General features: G+C 44.0%; 1 long non-coding RNA gene across 1 annotated transcript; it reads left to right on the forward strand.

The window, feature by feature from the left end:
• The first annotated feature begins 9,828 nt into the window (after positions 1–9,828).
• On the forward strand, positions 9,829–12,155 carry LOC119306923. The gene is made up of 3 exons (XR_005149078.1): positions 9,829–9,887; positions 11,595–11,708; positions 12,094–12,155. It is a non-coding gene; the product is annotated as an uncharacterized LOC119306923 (long non-coding RNA).
• The last annotated feature ends 8,269 nt before the right edge of the window (positions 12,156–20,424 follow it).

A 20,424-nucleotide genomic window follows, 5' to 3' on the forward strand; every position in this document is an offset into this window, starting at 1 on the left:
TGAGGACTTACTGGATTAGTTATATGTTGTTTCTGGCCTCATTTAAACTTGCTTTGATGTGTTGCTCTTGTATGCATCATCTCTTGCCATGAGTAGCTCCATGTAGCTTTGTCATGCATCATGCTTGTTGTGCATCATGTCTTGTCTACGTGTGGTGTGTTTACCGTGTTGTGTGCTTCTCTCGATAGTTCCCGTTTCGTTGCGATCATGAGGATTCATTCGTCTACGCTTGGTTCGGCTTCTTCCGTTCGTCTTCTTCATGGACTCGTTCTTCTTCCTTGCGGGATTTCAGGCAAGATGACCGCTACCCTAGATCTCACTACTATCATTGCTATGCTAGTTGCTTCGTTCTATCGCTTTGCTGCGCTACCTATCACTTGTTCTTCAAGCCTCCCAAATTGCCATGTCAGCCTCTAACCTTTTTCACCCTTCCTAGCAAACCATTGCTTGGCTATGTTACCGCTTTTGCTCAGCCCCTCTTATAGCGTTGTTAGTTGTAGGTGAAGTTGAAGATTTCTCCATGACGGACATGATTATGTTGGGATATCACAATATCTCTTATATTATTATTAATGCATCTATATACTTGGTAAAGGGTGCAAGACTCGGCCTTATGCCTGGTGTTTTGTTCCACTCTTGCCGCCCTAGTTTCCGTCATACCGGTGTTATGTTCCCGGATTTTGCGTTCCTTACGCGGTTGGGTGATTTATGGGACCCCCTTGACAGTTCGCTTTGAATAAAACTCCTCCAGCAAGGCCCAACCTTGGTTTTACCATTTGCCTCACCTAGCCCTTTTTACCTTGGGTTTCCGGAGCCCGAGGGTCATCTTTATTTACCCCCCGGGCCAGTGCTCCTCTAAGTGTTGGTCCAAACTAGAGCACCGTGCGGGACAATTCCTTGGCAACTAGGATTACATCGGTACCTGTACGCTTAGCTTATCCGGTGTGCCCTGAGAACGAGATATGTGCAGCTCCTATCGGGATTTGTCAGCACATCCGGGTGGTTTTGCTGGTCTTGTTTTACCATTGTCGAAATGTCTTGTAAACCGGGATTCCGAGTCTGATCGGGTCTTCCTGGGAGAAGGTATATCCTTCGTTGATCGCGAGAGCTTATCATGGGCTAAGTTGGGACACCCTTGCAGGGTATAAACTTTCAAAAGCCGTGCCCGCGGTTATGGGCAGATGTGAATTTGTTAATGTCTGGTTGTAGATAACTTGACACCAAATTCGAATTAAAACGCATCAACCGCATGTGTAGCCGAGATGGTCTCTTTTCGGCGGAGTCCAGGAAGTGAACACGGTTTTGAGTTATGTTTGACGTAAGTAGGAGTTTAGGATCACTTCTTGATCATTGCTAGCTTCACGACCGTTCCTTTGCTTCTCTTCTCGCTCTTTTTGCGTATGTTAGCCACCATATATGCTTAGTCGCTGCTGCAACCTCACCACTTTACCCCTTCCTTCCCCTTTAAGCTTTGCTAGTCTTGATACCCATGGTAATGGGATTGCTGAGTCCTCGTGGCTCACAGATTACTACAACAATAGTTGCAGGTACAGGTTATGCGATGATCATGACGCGAGAGCGATGTTTACTTGTTTGGAGTGCTTCTTCTTCTTCTTCTTCGATCAGGGGATAGGTTCCAGGTCGGCAGCCTGGGCTAGCATGGTGGATGTCGTTTGAGTTTCTGTTTGTGTTTCATCCGTAGTCGGATGATGCTATTATGTATTGTGATGTTGTATTCGTGTGGCATTGTATGCCTTTTGTATGTATCCCCATCTATTATGTAATGTTGATGTAATGATATCCACCTTGCAAAAGCGTTTCAATATGCGGTTCTATCCTTGGTGGGACCTTTGAGTCTCTTTAGGATAGTATCACATATTGAGCATGACAGTGCACCACCCGGGAGGACCCCGAAACCGCGCGGTAGGGTGTGCCATGTCTCGGCACGGAGGAAAAATGTGTGTGTAAAAATATACCTATGGTTCGACCTAGGGACCCAACTAGTCAGTCGAAAACACCCCACTAGCCACACAACTTCATCATGCTAACGTGGCACGGAGGATAGATGTGGTTAGCTCCATATCGACCAGCCACAACGTCTCTTGTTCTAGGCGATTCTTCTATTTTCCAAGCTTTTTTTAGTTGTAATAACACGACGGCAAGCTAGCGCCGGTCTTCGTGTGTGCCCGTGCAAAGGTTAGACGATGGAGAGAAGAGAGAGATCGCAGACTCGGGTCCCACCAGTAAGTGAGTCAACGGCCATGCACGTGTTGACGAGGCACTCCCTCTACTCTACTCAACGCAATACTTTATAAAATCAAGTTATGGGACAAAGCCAACAACCGTTGTTGTTTCAGGCTATCGACTTACGCTTTGTAGTCCAGGTTGCCAGTTCGAATCTCGTCTTTCAGATTTGTTAGTTTTAGGTCCAAATTTGATTAATGACAAGTGGGACCCCTGTGTGTTGTTCCGATATTTCAGTGTAGGATGGTTTTTTTGAACAAACACTATGCGGTTAGACAAGTAATGACACGAGTTATACGTATTTTGCAAGTTTACGAACAAAAATGACAGCGACCTAGAATATCACATCCACCCCGCAACTTAGATGCTATGGTGATACGAGTTTTTACACCATTGGAAGTAGTCTTTATAATTATGCGCAATTTCCAAACTCTCCAAAGTTTTTTTGCAAATAAAACATTCACGCCTCGTGTGTGCCGCTGCATCTTGGATCCAACGGCTCCCCGTTTCTCATATTAGGTGCTCCCTGTAGCTTAATTACCCGCTACGGTGATATGAGCATCTAGGTCGTATGATCAGTGATCAGATGGCACATGTGTAGTACTTGTACTTTCTGTGCATTTCCCAAACTCTCTCAGTCGTATATTGCAAAAACATCCAAACCTCCTACCATGGACCATTAGATCTCCATGAACTCGTATTACCATAGAATCTACGGTGCAGGAGCACCTCATATTCTCCCGTGCGAGAAACATAAGGTGTTATCACAGCTTGGATGCTACGGTGATACGAGCTTTGAGGTTGTTTGATCTAAGATCCAATGGCATCTGAGCAGTATTTGTGCTTGTAAGCAGTGGCCGAACTCTTTGGGGGCTTTTCTGCAAAAAACCATTTTTACCACCGAGGAGGTGTTGGGTCACAAATCCAACGGCTCCGAAGAGCTTGTGTCACCAAAGCATCTTAGGTGTGGTAGGACATGATATTCTTACATATAGGAGAATATGATGTCCTCCTTCATCTTAGATGCTACGGTGATACGAGCTTCGAGGTCGTTGGATATGGGATCCAAGGGCATCTGAGTAGTTTTTGTACAAATTTTGTGCAATTCTCAAACTCATCAAGGTTTCCTGTAAAAATATTAAGACATCATGTGAGCTGCCATATCTCAGATCTACAAGCTCCAAGCAACTCGTATCGGCATATAGCATCTAAGGTATGGAGGCACATGATACTCTCCCGGTGAGGAGGGGTGGGGGGTGCACAACCAATCGGTGGTTGGGAGGGTGGGGACAAATATAATCTAAACAATCCTAAACAAAGCTTCACAATTTTATCTAAGGTCAAGGGGTTGACCCCCGACAATCATAGTTCTGCCTAAACACAACATTTGCATGTAATGTAGTACTAGACTTAATATTCATGTTTCAGTTTCATGTTCATTTTAAATATTGAACTGAGGACCATGCATGTCTTACATTTTACTCCCTTCGTTCCTAAATATTAGTCTTTTTAGAGATTTCAAATGGACTGGCACATACAGATGTATATAGACATATTTTAGAGTCTAGATTCACTCATTTTGCTCCGTATGTAGTCACTTGTTGAAATCTCTAAAAGACTAATATTTAGGAATAGAAGGAGTATTTTTGAATCCGTGTCATACATGCATGGTTTGGAAAAATAGATGCACTATAATTATTGGATTGTTGTTGTGTTCGTGCGTGTGTGTCTCTGTGTGTGTGTGTGGTCATATGCTTGATACATACAAAGTTTTCTCACCTCTATATTGTTCATCTTTTAAATTTGAATTTGCATTTAAAAACTTACTAGCGATACCATGAAATATGAAATCCACGTTGAGATCACTAAATCACAAACTCACTCTAATTCAACAACTCGTCATAAATAAATTACCACGTTGAGATTAGTATTTGCAAGGGAAATACGTGCATTGTAATACACATAGATTCGTTCGGCAATTTAAAAGGTTCCTTTCGTATTCTCGAATGGTAGGACCCAACGGCGTACCAGCCAGACCTTGGCTCGTGTTGATCCTAAAAAATTAAAAAAAGTAAAAACCGGGCTCGTGTCCTTTTGGTGGCGTGCGTCGTACGCACATTAGGCAACCCCAACCAGTCGAGCCTCAGCATTTCGAGTCGAAATATATGGCGGCTAGAATTCCAGCCCTAGGAAATTCCCCTCATGTCCCCGGTCCATAATGACCTCCGATGAACAATGGAGGGATGCTTTAGTAACTAGACAATGTTACCTACCGTGCCGAGCACGGTTCAATTCCCTCGGCCGCCGCTCGCCAAGGTCACCCGTCAACTGCATTGCCTAGTACTACTACTACTACACCAGGATGAGCACATAATTGAGCCCGTTTGTTCGTGCCCAGTACTTGAGTTAATATATCAGGTAATGCACTGGTACAGATGGATTATCCTTTTACTCTGCATATATAACTTGTCTAAAGTCTAACTAAGCAAAATGTTTGACCAAATCCTTTCTTAAGAAATACAAGAGGATAGATGTATGGCTTGAAAATTTAGTACATGATGCAGGTTATGATATTGTTTCGAATCCTGGATCTTAAATTTCAGAAAATCCTAAAGTGACCATAAATTCTTGAAACTAAGCATGGTCTCGTGATATGGCACAAATATTACTTCATAATTTGTTTCTTCAATTTGAGACAAGCTGTTTATGACAAGTTGCACAAATGAAGAGCCAAGGTATTCTGGAACAAAGACCTGTCACGTTAAGGCAAACACTTTCACTATTAAAACCGTGGGTGTTTACGTGCCGCCATGAGTCCCGCTTCTCATTGGCAGGTGCTGTCCGAGCAAGCGTGTGAGTCGACGGGAGGCGTGCGAGCAGACCGCTGGGCCGGCTGACAGGGAGGCGTGCGAGTAGACCGCTGTGCAGGCTCACCGGGAGGCGAGCCCTTTGACCAGGCTCCGCTGCCCACCTTCGTCCCAACTCCTCCCACTTTTAATGTCGTCGGAGCCGCAGTTTAAAATCAACCCCGCACTACCCGGTATCGCTACAATCTTCTCTCTTCCTCTCTGATTCTCCTGTCGTCTATCTCCAACTAGCCTGACCTAAACGTACGCCATGCCGCATCACGATGGTCTACCCTTAGTCTTCCAGTTTCCTGAGGAAGACACCCAACCGGAGTCTCAAGAACATAAGGCGCTTTGGGACGAGCTTGAACTGGCCTTGCGGGAAGACACCGCGCCTATCCCCGCTCCCGTTCCGGCTCCCGTTGCCCCGACTGCGCCAGCGCCCATCCTCATGGCATTGATGGGCTGGGAGCCGCACATTGTCGCCGAGCTTGATGCCATGGGGTTCCATGAGGTCCCCGCCGACTTTCACGCGCCCGTGCACCTGCCAGCGCGTGCGCCTGCGCGTGCACTGACGCGCACGCCAGTGCTAGTGCCCGTGCACCTGCCAGTGCATGTGCTTGCGCGTGCACTGACGTGTGCGCCCATGTCGGTGCCCGTGCACACGAATGTATCCGCCACGCTATTGACAGCGCCTGTCCCCACGCGGGTGCCAGTGCCCCCCTCAGCGGCATGGATGGCCGTCGTCGACCGCTTTCTTGCACCAACGCTAGTCGCCTCCTCCCGCCAGTTGACTCGCTCCAAAGTCCAGAACATTTTGGCCTTCCTTGAAGCTAGGCCAACGTCTAGGAGTACGCCAACAACGGCGCAAGACGCCACCGTCGCCATCAGTGAGTGGCCCGACGACACACAGAGCACGACAGAGGATCCGCTTCCCACCGCAAGACGCCCCCGCCGCCGCCGTGCAATCTTAATTTGCCATGAAAAACGTTCGGATTGCCATGGTTAAAATCCGAACGTTTATCATTTACGTTTATTTTATATCGATCATCGTATAATTTAAAGTCGGAGTCAGACTGAACGAAATCTATGGTTTGATCGATTGAATGTTCTGCTAGAGCCGTATCAAATTAAATATAAAACATCATCAAGCCACATGTATTCCTTGTCATCCAACAACCTAGACCGCTTCAATGTCGAGCGCTCAACCCGTTTAGCGTGCAGTTAATTTCATGCCAAAAATAGTGCTAATCACATAATAACACGCAAATAATATCCTACTTAATATCGCATGCACTTAATATACTTCCAAATTAACGTGCATTGCACGTACACACTGACTAGTGCTGCTAGTACGTGAAAATGGTGCCATAACTTGTGAATGCGTCCAGATATGGTCAACGGCAACATCGCCCGCGAGTTCTTCGTGTTTGCCCGTGCGTCTAAACACAGAAGGGGAGGAGAGAGAGAGAGAGCACACATGGAACCCACCAGTAAGTGAAGGCGAATAGTACTAAAAATAATATTACATGTTATCCATTAAATAGGCTGTGGTAATATAAAAACATTATGTGAACAAAGGGTTGTACAACAAACATTGCTATTCTACGTATGTTGCCTATTGACGTGCGGCTTGAAGGCCCTGGTCGCATGTTCGATCCTCGTCCTTTATTTTTTAATTTGTATATGGATCCAAATTTGTTTCATGACATGCGGGCCCCTTGGTGTGTAGTTTGTAGCACTTTAATTTGTGGGACGAAATTTGTTCCATTCCAAGTGGACTATCGGTATGTAGTTTTGTAGCTTATTTATAATAATTAAAGAGAACAACAGAGTTTTTTGCAATAATTCCATGGTGCAACGTTGAAGGCGAGAAAGGACGTGCGAGAGAGTGATAACCGAGCCATAGGGAAATAAACTAGGGGAGTTGCAGGGGTTGCAATGGTGTTTGGTGTAGTTGTGGGCCGAATGCTACGAAAATATAATCTAAACCTACCGGAATAAATGCCTACACAAATTAATCCAAGGTTGGAGTGCCCCTCGCAATGTAAATAGCTCCGGCTTTGCGAGGGATGGAGAGGTAGCTTCAATTAATGCATGGAATATAAGGTGTGAGAAAGTGAGGTCAATCGAGAGACATATAGATAGAGAGACAAAGTGAGTGTGGTCCGACATTCATTGAACAAATATATATGCTCTGGAGAGATATTGTCCGATTGAGCTTTTGGCAAGGGTGAGGGCTGTAAGATAGAGCTTGAGAGATGATCCAGTCACAGACGTGTAGATATATTTTGTGCATGGGAGGAAGCAAGGTCAATCGATCACATAGGGTCGCCGTGCGATCGAAAGAGTGAGACTAGTTGGAGAGAGTGACCTAGATAGACAATGTGTGTGAGAGAGTACACAATGTGAATAGGTCGAATTGGGCTCAAACATGGTGATATATCGTTTTTGTCCGAGAAAGAGCGAGGTCAATAGAGACATACAAAGAGAGAGAGAGAGATAGAGAGAGAGATAGAGAGAGAGAGATTGAGCAAGCGTGGCCCGCCATGAGGTCGAAAGAGTGGGGGCGGCTTGGATGGACTGACCTAGATAGACAATCTACATGAGAGAGTATAGAGTGTGTCGATTGAGGCCCGAACAGGGAGATATATCATTTGTGTGTGAAAGAAAACAAGGTTTAAAGAGACTCAGATAAAGAGAGCAAGATTGAGCGAGTGTGGCCCGCCGTGCGGAAGAAAGAGTGAGATAGTCTCGAGGGAGTGACCTAGATAGACATCGTGCGTGCGTGCGCATGAGAGATTGGGGGGGCTAGATAGGCAATGTATGTATTAATTTAGAGCGAGAGGGTGAGAGGGAGAGGGAGAGAGAGAGAGAGCTTGGCATGGGGTGCAATGGCGGGTGTGTGAGGTAAATACATTTGGTAACAGAGTGGAAAAAGGGGGTTGTGTAGTTGAGAGAGTTAGAGATCGAAACATGGAGAGAAAGAATGAACGTGTGTTGGAAATTGATAGCTTCCTAAGGTGGTTAGGAGAGGAAGATTGACCGATACATGAAGTATGTAGCGTGTGTGCGCGTGGGGGGGGGTGCTAAAAACAACATTTGAATGTAGATAGTACGAGACTTAATATCGATGTTTCAGTTTGGTGTACATTGTAAGATTTGAACTGAGGACCATGCATATGGGTAATTATTTCAAATTCGTGTCATACTAGGTTTCGAAAAGTTGACATTGACTCGATTTGTTGTGCTATTTTGTAGGTCATATGTTTGACTCTATCCATAAGTTTTCTCACTACCATGGTGTTCATCATATACATATGAATTTGTATTAAAAAAAAGTAGCATGGATACAGTGAAATGTGAAATCCACGTTAGAATTGGAGATCGCTACGTGATACACACTCTAATTCAAATAACTAATTATGTGACACACACTCTAATCCACGTTAGCGTGGATACCGTGGATACCTTTTTGATTTTTTTTCAAATAACTCCTCATTAATTATTTTATATTACTCCCTCTGTTCACTTTTGTAAGACCTTGAAGACATTTCAGACAATGTGCAAAATAGTTCATTTTAAGTTGTCTGAAACAACTTACAAAAGTGAACGGAGGGAATATCTCGTTTCGAATGACTAATTATTGCAAGGAAAACACGGGCATGGTAATACATACAGTTTCGTTTGCAAATGAAAGAAGATTCATTTGCATTCTCAAATGTAGGCGCACCAGGTAGACCAGGGTCTTGTCGTGGTGGTCGCGTGTGTTGGATGGACGCGTAGCACCCAACCACCCCCTCTCCCCCCCAAAAAAGGACGACGACAAAATAAGTTCACACTTCCACGTTTCTGATTGAAATATCTAGCGGCCCCAATTCCAGCCCTGCAAAATCTCCCTTCTCCACCGTCCCCTTCCGCGCCCAGATTGCTCAAATCCCTAATTCGCCGCGAATCCAAGAAAAGTTCGAATCGCCCCTCGTCTCGTCTCTTTCCCCACCTCTGTGCCGGACGACGACGATGAAGACGACGGTCGCGCTTCACCACCGCACCGGAGCTACCTCATCTACGCCCTCATCCACCGCACCGGGTGGTCCACCGACAACGTCGGCCGCCGCAACCGACGTGCCTCATAGACACCGACTTCCACCGCATCAGGTGCGCTTCACCGATACCGTCTCCCAGCTCACCGGGGCTACTTCATGGAGCACATCGTCGCACCTCCGCCCCCGAGACTGTTGGGGCTTCACCAACGGTCTCGTCCAAGCATTGTAGTGCTCCACTACCACTCAAGATCTGCATCCGTGCACGGCCAGCCAATGCTAGCGCATCACCCTCAACGGCTCTGAAGTGACCCGCACTCTAGCTAGGCGAGCATGCCCAAATGCCGGCCCGAACTAGGAATCCACACATCACTCCCTTGTGCACTGTTCCGACGATGTTTGGATATCCTTTCACTGCTCTCTTAGCTTACACGCCTATGCAACTCTGCCTTTAATTCTTATTTCTTCTGGAGATATCATCTGAAACAAGCAAATCCATTTTTTAGCGAAGCATGACGGCGCTACGGGATCTGGTACACATCCTACACACCCGTATAACCTTGTAAGTATCTGTCCTCTGGTACAACATCAAGGTCGATCCCTATTATTTGATCAACCATTCGCCGTGTCAAAAATGCAGAGGGGGATGCAAGGAGCACAAGGCCTGCACATCCAAGCAAGTGGTAACATGGACTTGTACATGGAACATCCCAAGCACAAGCAGAGCTGCAGTGAGCCTATACAACGAGCTAGCGTAAGCCCCTGCATTTCATTTAATTCATACTGGCATTCATGTATGATTTGTGTGCAGTGGAGAATCCATGAATTCAAGTTACCAGGGGCAAACATTTAACTTAAAAAATACGAAGGCACTTGCACTCCGGAAATCAACATAACTTGAGAAATGCAAAGCTACATGCACTTTGAAAACCAGCTAATGATCCAAAGTAGTTCAGATTATAAACACTAAATGATGCAAGCACCAAAAAACACAAAATGCAACATGGTGTACAAGGACTACAAACATGGTCTGTACCTGCTTGAATTATTCTCTCTCTGGCTGAAAATATCAAAGTGTAATTGCACCTATAACCAGTGCGCAAACTGCATATCAATATATCTATCCTGCACAAGTATGCCAATAGTTTCAAACAACGGATTAGAAAAGTATTTATGCTATGTTGTCATGATGCGAGGACTTTCTGGTAGATGGCCTCGATGTTTCCTCAAGCTATGAAAATGCACTATAATTTGCTTGTCATTAATGCCTGCAAATCTCTATGTCTCTCTCAACATAGCAGATCATCATTAGACATTAAATCCTTCAATGAGCTTGCAAAATGCTTGCATTAGATCCCTCATTAGACACTATATGTTCATCACCAGGAGCATATAAATGTTTGCATCAAATCCTTCATTAGCAGTCTGTTCATTAGACACTTTAGGCTCAAGAACAACATGAGCTTGTATGTTTGCACCGGAAACTTGATTAGGTACATCAGATCCGGTCAGTTCAGTATTAATTGGGGGATTTATAAAATAATAGAAATTGGTTTCATTTTCTCATAGATTCCTTACATACAAGCAGTTTTACAACACCGTCAGGTTTAACTATTGGCCAGAAATTGAAGAGTTGAATTAGATATAATCAGGGATGTGATGTACCTGCTTGTTGCATATGCTAATTTTGCAAGCTGCGACTGTCCGTTTTCTCAAGCTCGATGCCATGCCCGTGCTGCCGCCGTTGCCTCTGGCGCAGGCTACACCCAGGGTTGGATCTTCATCTTCTTGTCCTTCCGTTCGCTTGAAGCCCGGTGACCGCCCTCCAACGAGTGCGCGAGGAAGTGCTGTGTCGATCTGTCCAGCGGCGGCTAGGTTAGGAGAAAACCAGACTGGAGGCTGGAGCGAATGAATAGGGATTTTTCCTGCTGTCGATCAATATGGGAGGCGCTCGTTTGGGCCACGAGCCTGCTATAGGGCCTGCCTTGCACTTATGTTATTGGCGCATCCAAATTGAAACATTTTTCTTCATTTTTTACATTGCTTGCTCGTGCGTTGGGACGAACAAAACTAGCCTGGGCCAACCTGGACGACTCAAACTAGGTGCACAGTTTCCAGCCACCCGAGGCGGCTGCCCATACCAGCCCCTATGGTGGCGTCACCCCTTTTTGCGTGTATGATTGGGGTAGTGAAAAATATTCCAGTGGCGCTTTCGATTTACCCACATAATGGTTGAATTGCTTGTTTCTATGAACTGAGTTTGCCAATAATGTGAAGGATGCCAGTCTTTTCATCCTATTGTAGATTGCTTAGATCTCGATATGCCAAAAGTAATCACATGAAATATACAGTAAAAGCCAGTGCAATGTGTGTGGCTACAACTAGTCTGACTACACGTCCTCATATAACATATCAAGGACGCACCATCTTACCAGATTAACCATTTGACTTACCAATGCAGTGTGGGAATAAAGAAGTATTGGGACTGCATATCCAAGCAAATGATGCCATGCACTCCTTCGTACAACCTTGTAAGCAAAAAAGAAGTTGCAGTGTGCCTGTACAAAGAACTAGCGTAAGTTCAGTTACCTGCTTCTCAAAATTTTAATTAGCCACTTATTGCAAAATTGTTCAATTACATTGCTTGGCTTAATTTAGTTTGCTACTGATTACATAATGCCACAACCTGTTAATCCTATTATAGACCGCACCTATCTATGTGTTTGATACTTACTATTAAGAATTACCTGTTTGCCTGAACTTAAATAGCTACTTGTTTGTTTAACTGCTTTGCTGCTGCAACAACGGGTTACAATGATGTTAATAACTACTTGTCAGCATCCAATTGAAACTCTTCAATTCCTTGTTTGTTTAACTGGTTTGCTGTTATAACTCCCAGTTGAGATGTTTTGCTAACTTCAACTTTTCTGAATCCAATCGGAACTTTAATGGCAAAACAGGTTAGCCCAATATCAAAGAGTGAGGTCCCCATGGACGTTGTATCATCCCACAGCAGTGGCACTAGCCCAATCATGCATTATGAATTGCCAACTGCTGATGCTCTAGAGGCTAAACTAGTGGTAGAAAGAGATTCTGCTTCTGCACTTAGAGATGAAGTTGACATGTTGAGGAAGCAAACAACACAATCACAAACAGTACTCAAGACAATCATTAAATTCTGGTGGATTTTAGAACAAAGCAAGCTGAGATTGACCACATTGTTAAGGTCCTGAAGGAAAAAAGGAAATTAAATTCCCACTTGGTAAATCATAGGTGAAATGTTCTTTCCATCATTGAATAACCTTTGTGTTGTTTGTTCATGTAATCAATCAAACCATTTGTTTTAGGGATCATGTAATAATTGTTTTTTTTGGTTTGTAATTTTATTTGAGCACAAGTCTGTATTAATTGATAAGACTCGGAGACATTTTATTTTGATTGTTGTGCCAGACCTACAAATATGCCAATCGGGCTGAATGTGCACTCAACAATAATAGTAGTATAGATGGACCATAAGTGGCACGCATCAGAAAGGGCCAAGATGTTGTAGTAGCTTGGCTAAAAAAAGGATGCTGTTGTAGCAAAAAAAGTACAGCGGCCTGGCTTATGTATGTTAGTTGATATTATTGATCCATATACTCTATAAGTGTTTATAATATGTTAGTTCTGTACATTCTTGGTTGATTGACTCGGTATTTGAATCTTGATACATCGCTTGTGTACATATCTAAATGGGAGTACACATTATGCTGTGTGTGACATTTGAGTTGGACATGAAGTGTTCCAAATATTCGAATTCACCTTAAACTGGATTCTAGCTTCTGAATTTGAGTATCGGCATTTGTAAACCATATTCATATATGACAGTGGAATACATCTTTATCGTCCTTTTGAAGATATATAAAAACACATAGAATGATTTATAAAGATTCGTATAGGAATACAAAATGGATTCAAATTTAGTTGCCACGGTAAATGTGGATGCTTATTGTCCCAAAATTCGAAAGAAGCGGCAAAATGTCCACTCCCACGCCGGTTGCCCGAAGCCAAGTGTTTGGGAGATGGAAATTACTGTATACCCATTACACAGACAATCCATCGGCCCGATCTGCTCTAAATAGGGGTAGGTTAGTAACTTCAATTAGACGTGACACGACCGCCTCTGAGCCCATTCCTACACAGTGGGCGCCAAACATGGGCAGCAAAACACATTTTATTCAAGCTCGTCCGAAAGACCTCTGTTTCTCCCTCCATTTCCCCATTCATACACGGTGGGCGGTAAAACAAACTCGACTCAGCCGAAATCGATGTAGGCAAATATTTTCAATAGGGGCAGGTTTGTAACTTCACTCACACGTGACACAACCGCACTACCTATCAGCCCCATTCATACACCATGGGCGCCAACCATGGGCGCCAACCACCCTCTCGTTGCCCGAAATCGCTCTGGGCAAATATTGGCGAGATGCGAGATTACCGTCCCATCCCCAACCGACAAGATGTCCAAATTTTAAACGGGGGCTAAGTTCGTAACTTTCCCATATTTCAGACAGGTGCATCCCAAAAACATGGTTCCCCATACCTCTCCCTCCATTTTCCCATTCATACACCGTCCATGCTAGAACACCATCCCCACACCAGCCTCCGTCCGCCACCCCATCCATCGCCGCCGTCCTCCACCCCATCCATCGCCGCCGTCCTCCACCACATCCATCGCCACCGTCCTCCACCATGCTGGAGCGCCTACCAAGACCGCGTCGTCCACTGCTAGAGATGGACGTTTCTCATCCACGGCGATAGACCAATAGCCTTGCATCGGGTCCTCTCGCTTCATCAGTGCCGTCGTCCTCTTTGCCAGGGCCGCTCACACGACCTTCTCTTCGACCGCAACAAGACTTATCCCCCGATGCACCCGTCTACCATCGCAGATCTGCTTCAACACCACCGACAGCCATCGCACCCCCAACTTTTTGATCTCAACCAGAAAATAGATCTTAACTTTGTTACTCTACTTTCTTTTCAGCTCTTAGAATTTAGTTCTTAGTTCGAAGCAAATAATGGATGCTAAATATCATTTCTCCGATTTGCAGCTTCAAATCTACCATGGCACAGTCATAATACAGTTTAATTGATCATATTGGTTCCGTGGTGGTTTCTTTAATAGAAATCGGAGGGGAAATCCTCTTTTGCCAAAACAATATGCTTAGAGTTTCCCCCTTTTATGATCATTTTACGATCATAATACATGCTTCGTGTCATAATAGCACTGCTCCACCCATCAAGCTAAACAAGCTTAGTTGTTCAAATACGAATATGATATTACTAAAACAGAGCCATTTAATTGGTCAGCTAAATGTTCCTAAATTAGTTTCAAAAATGCATGTTCGCCGCTCGAGTGTGTATCTCTACAGGGTGCCCACGGTGGGCCGGCCCACCCTGGGATTTTGGGTCATCCCAGGCCCCGATTCCCCTCTGTTCTGCTGCATGCTTCCGATCTCTACTCGCCCCCAGCCGCCTGCCTCACCGGCGACTTGCCATCCCCGGACGACATGACTCTAGGAGGAGACGCCGGACTAACAGGAGGTCAGGGGCCACTCGCCCAATAGCGTCACCGCTGCCCGGGCGCGCCGCCGTGCCTACCTTCCCAGTCTGTTCAGGGCTCAGGCGTGCAATACCCACCAAGCCAACCCAATTTATCCCGAGATTCATCCTCAACACTCAGCAGCCACTCCTCATCACCCATTTTCTAATTGATTCATTACTCATTATGCAGGACTGTCATTAGGGTTTGTTGTGTGCTCAGTGATACCTACACTTAATGGTTTAGATGTATTTCGGTAACCTTTAGTACCTCTAAAGTTCACAGGGTTTTCAAAATTCCGGCCCTCAAAACATACACTAGTCATTTTGGATTGTTGGTCGTAGTGACATTGACCCAGAATAGTACTGCAAGCTAGGTTTGTTGACAATTTTACTTGTCTTTCTTACTCATTCGATATAATATCCAATTATTCACGTTGATTAGTTGCAAACAATAAGTGCTTGACAAACTTCTTGATTAAGATTTTGGATGGTCTCTTACTGCTATTACAATTCTGCATACTTGTCCTAGTAAGTTCACAAGTAAATGATTGATTCACTACATCTATGCTTGCCTTGTCATATTTGTTGTCAATATTGTTTTAGGGTGGACCACCCTATTTCTAAATACTGGAACCGTAGACATGAGTGAATAGTATTTCTCTATGTGATCTCTTCCATCGTGTGTGGGCAACGAACACTGCATTGTATAGAAAGAAAGTGTCATTTCCAGCCTTTACATAGGTTTCAATCTTTTACATGGAATACAATCTGCCTACTTGCTTTGTGTTGCACTACCAACACTCTACCCTTGAAGCTAAACATTATGCCACTCACAATTCCTTAGTTTATTTGTACAAATACGAATTTCATATGATTCTAATGTTCCTGCTTCAGTTTTGAAATGTGTGTCTTCCTGTTATAGAGACATAAGGGGTTTGTATTTCTGTGTGTGGTCTGGTCAGCACGGTTGGGGGGTGAACTTTGCATATGCAGGGGTTTATAGGGAGACACTCTTAAATTTGAATCCGCAATGCATTCCATAGATAATCTGATTACTTTTTATGTTTTCATGAATCTCAGATTCTGAACAACATCATAATGATTATGAGCTTGCGCGCATGAAAAGAATAAAGTAGAACAATGCCATGGCTGTCAAACTTGGCATTAAGGGACTGAATTCAAGTTTGGATGCAATGCAATGCAAACTCTCTCCACCTATAGATTCATGCTCAGAATATGATCCTAACAGTGATTCTGAGCTAGAGGGAGACCTAAGTCAATGTAGCTCCCTAGTGGAGGATTCAGAGGAAGATGCCCTATATTATTCACCCATCAAGGTGCTTGTTCTAACTTTCCAAGGTTACATTGGTCGCACATATCTTGCAACTGATGCTTTGCATTGCTTCTACTTTGTTGAACTGCCATTAGCTTAGTTTACAGATCATGTATGTGAATACGCCCTGCCTATCCATTTTCAGTAGTCAGTACATATTCCACCTATCATCATACCATATTTATCCATTCAAATGCTATTCTTGTGTATCAGACGTTCAAAAGGAAGAGGGCGATTGCTGATCGTGGAGGTGCACAAGCAAAGTATTTGGAAAAGATAGTGGCACCTGATAAATCAAATAGCCCATTAGGTGTAGTTGCAATATCACCTGACCCACAAAACACCCCAACTCTAGCAGACTCTAGCCCTACTACCCTGGTCATTTCTGATGCCCCAACTCAGTAGACCCCAACTGCAGCAAACAGTATGATTATGCCAGTTGACATAGCACCAGCTCTATGATGCAAAACCCCCATTCCAGCAAAGAGTACACCAAATCCAGTTGCCAAATCCCTTTTCAAACCAGAGAGATCCTCAATTGCAGCAAATAGGACCCTTGTTCCATTTCTTCCCAGTTTAGAAGACGAAGCTTATATTGTTGTCAGGAACTTTGTGTGCATCTTTCCTTCATGGAAAGATTATACTGCAGACACATAACAATTTCCAGTCTTCCTCCTCAACTTACGCGTAAGTAATGTACTAATGCTATTCATGGTCATTACTGCATATGTTTCTGCTGACAGAAGACACAAGATTTAATTCTTTTAAATAGGCGAGGAGCAAACTGGATAGTGAAGACGAGCAAGGGTTGGTTGCGCTTTTCAAGCACTCATTGATGAAGTATCGTTCCTACCTGAGGCAAGCGCACTTCGATGGCAAGCCTCTAAACAAAATTTCTGTAAAGTGTCCGGTGCTACATTTATCCGACGATGACTAGAATAATCTTGTTACACATTGGTCTCGGCTGCAGCATAAGGTACCGTCTATGATATCACATCACAATTTGAACTACATTTCTGTATTTGCCTTAATGTCTCACTTGTACGAAAACTGTTAGCAGAAAAACATTCATTCTCAAGGTACCACAGAATCTCGCAACTATGCTGCACACTGCATTGCTCTTGTGAGTACCTCTTGCCCTGTATGACCATACTTGCTTTCATAGTTGTTTGATTATGTAGCATCATTGCACATGTTAGCCTCATAATCGTCCATTTGGTGGTCATTATAAGATCCGTATGGACTCTTACATAAATTTAGAATCAACCCAATGCTTTTGAAGAGGTTTAGCTCTGCAGTCCTCTTGTAAGGACTAAACATCGTCTATCACTGTACTTACATTAACAGCTACTCCCTCCGTCCCATAATACAAGAACGTTTTGTACAGTACACCAGTGTTCAAAACACTCTTGTATTATGGGAAGAGGGATTAGTTCATTGTGTAGCATTCTGCATATTATCTCCCTCGGCCACCATTTACTAAAAAAGATCAGATCTATATTTAATCTTACCAACAAGTAGAATACACAGACAATGCCAATGCAGAAGTGTAGCCAATTGCTCTTGTCAGTACATTTTGTCCTGTAACTTTTGTACTTCCAGGGATTGGTATTTGATTATGTAGCATCAATCTGCATCTTATCTTCATTATCCTCTATACCTTCCAGTATTATCATATCTATAATTACACTCTGCAAAATGTAGAGTACATGCAATGCTTATGAAGAACATTCTGTGCTGAAATTCTTGAGTTATCCTTACCTTGACATGGAGAAGGGCATTATAGAGCCGGTGTTAACTGTTAATGTAAGCCAGTCCTTCTAAAGCCTTTATCCTCAACTACTGTTTAATTTGCTCATACTCCTTGTTGTTTATTGCTGTTTAGTTTGTTGTTTCTACCAAAATGCATGTTTGCAAGAACCGTAAGTTCTAAGTTTTAGTTGTAAAACCAAATTCCTTATTCATACCATGCACATTACTCAATACTCCCTATATGTATGCTTGTTTTTGTGGATCTATAATCCAGTGTGTGGTGAAGCAGCCCACGTTTGCACCTTGTCATCTCCTGTTTTATCTTACTGATGTGGCTGATGATATGAACAACATGCCATGCACATTAACCAAAATAGATACAATGACTTTCTTTACCCTTCATCTATGCTTGTTATGTTGACATGGTAATCCAGTAGTGTGGTGAAGCTCCCCGCATTATGAACAATGCCAAATTATGCTATTGATATTTTGAACTTACTCTTTATTTTCTAATTTGAAATTGGATGGAATTGACAGCACAGTTATCATCTTTGTTTATACACGTGCAAAACCTGTCATCTGTCTGCTTTGTTTCAGGGTGATATACCTGATGGCATGCACAAGTCTGCTGAAGGCTGTGAGACAAACCCAACATATATTGCAGCAAAGAAGGCAAAACATCTTGAAGATAGCGAGACAACCCCAAAGTCTTGTCTTGATGCAGTGTTCATGTTACTTGAGACTAGCAGTCAGACAAGCTCACAGAATTTGTTGTCTGAATCAGTTTGACTTCTTCAGTCCCAAGTTCTAGCAGAAAGGCATTCTGCAACTCAACTTCGACTTGAAGTCCTATCTCTAAGAAAGATTGCGGAGAACACCAATGAGAACCTCATCGCTAAATAGCTACACCTAGAAGCTATGACCGACATGCTAGGTCGGTCTCACAGCCTTTCTCAGCAACTTGCGCAGCAGTTCCCCTGCAAGGCTAACCTTTCTTGAACTATCTTGGAAGTGGTATCGTTCAGTATTATTTTGTTACGCTGCAATGGTGCCCAGTTTTTGTAATCTGCTTCTTCGTTGCGCTTTATGATCACTGGTAGCGAACTTCGATGCCTAGTGGACGTAATATACCTTAAATCCTTTATTGTATAGTGTAGGTTTATTCTTAGTTACTATGCCATAATTTCTTTATTGTATAGAGTAGGTATGTTCTTAATTCCTACTAGTTACTGCCATCATTCGCTATCTGAAAAAATCAGATGTAGTCGACCGGGCCGAAATATTCGACTCTAACGGGCCTGGTTTTTAGCGGGCCACAATTGGGCCGGCCTGCATCTTTCTTGGGCCCGAATGACTGGGGCCTACACCGGTCTATATTTTAGTTGGGCCTTTTGTGGACCCAGCACTTAGTTTGGCCCAGGTAGCGTTGGGCCATTAACAGGCTGAATATTGTACTGGCCTGTTACGACCTAGATGAAACCATGGGCCTTTAGCAGGCCGAAATGCATGTTGGGCCTCAATTTTCACTAGTCGTCGATGGGCCTTCAGCAGGCTAAAATGTAGACCGGGCCTTTTTGGGCCCAGTTAGGTCATGGGCCGTTACTAGGCCGAAATATATCTCGGGCCTTAGTTGGCCCACTGATATCATGGGCCTTTAAGAGGCCGAAAGCTTAGTACAGGTATCAACGGGCTGAATTATACGACAAGCCTTTAACAGGCCCAAAGTCATGTTGGGCTTAACTGTTACCACCTTTATCACGGGCCGTTAGTGGGCCCGATGTCCCATCAGACCATATATGGCCCATGGGTAGCACGGGCCATTCCCAGGCCCAAAGTCACACCGACCTAAAATGGGCCCATGTCTACATCGGGCCTCTAACAGGCCGAAAGTCACTGGGCTGTAATTGGGCCCAAATATTTGGTGAACAATTAACGGGCCAGATCTGACTTCGGGCCGTAAATGGGCCTTTATTAAGCAGGCCGTTATTGGACTGGCCCACTAGTACCTAAGTAAGTACTACGCGCCTTTGACTGGGCCAACCTTTTAACCTATATGGGCCTCTGTTGGGCCCAACCACGTGTCGACGTATTATAGGCATGTCTCCTCCAATGGACGGGCGACATCTGGCCCACTGACGAGCTGACAGGTGTTCCCTCCGGCCAATCAGAAATTTACACGTTGAAATTTCCCATTGGTCCGGGCTGTTAATGGGTTATCAGATCCAAAACCCGACCCGATAGCTTAATGGCGTTCCGTTACGGTGGATGCCACGTGTTGGTCACCCTTGACGAAAGCACTTCTGTGATGCGCGATTTATCGTCATGGAAGTGGACACTTCCATGATGATAATTTTGGTAATGTCATGGAACACTTCTACGACAGCACATGTATGACTATCTTGGTTCTGTCATAAAATCATCATGGATGTACATGCATGACAAAAAACGCGACCTACTATGACAAACACGTATCATCATGGAAGTGTATTATTTTTAAGTGGTAACAATATCCAGATGATTTAGCCTGATTATATTGCATTCGAATCATATTTTTTCTCACGTATAGTGTTCTACTAAGCTCCCCGGAACATGATTTTGTATGTCAACTTGTCTTTATTTCCAT

The sequence above is a fragment of the Triticum dicoccoides genome, chromosome 5B (assembly GCF_002162155.2).
Source record: "Triticum dicoccoides isolate Atlit2015 ecotype Zavitan chromosome 5B, WEW_v2.0, whole genome shotgun sequence".
Taxonomy (NCBI): Eukaryota; Viridiplantae; Streptophyta; class Magnoliopsida; order Poales; family Poaceae; genus Triticum; species Triticum dicoccoides.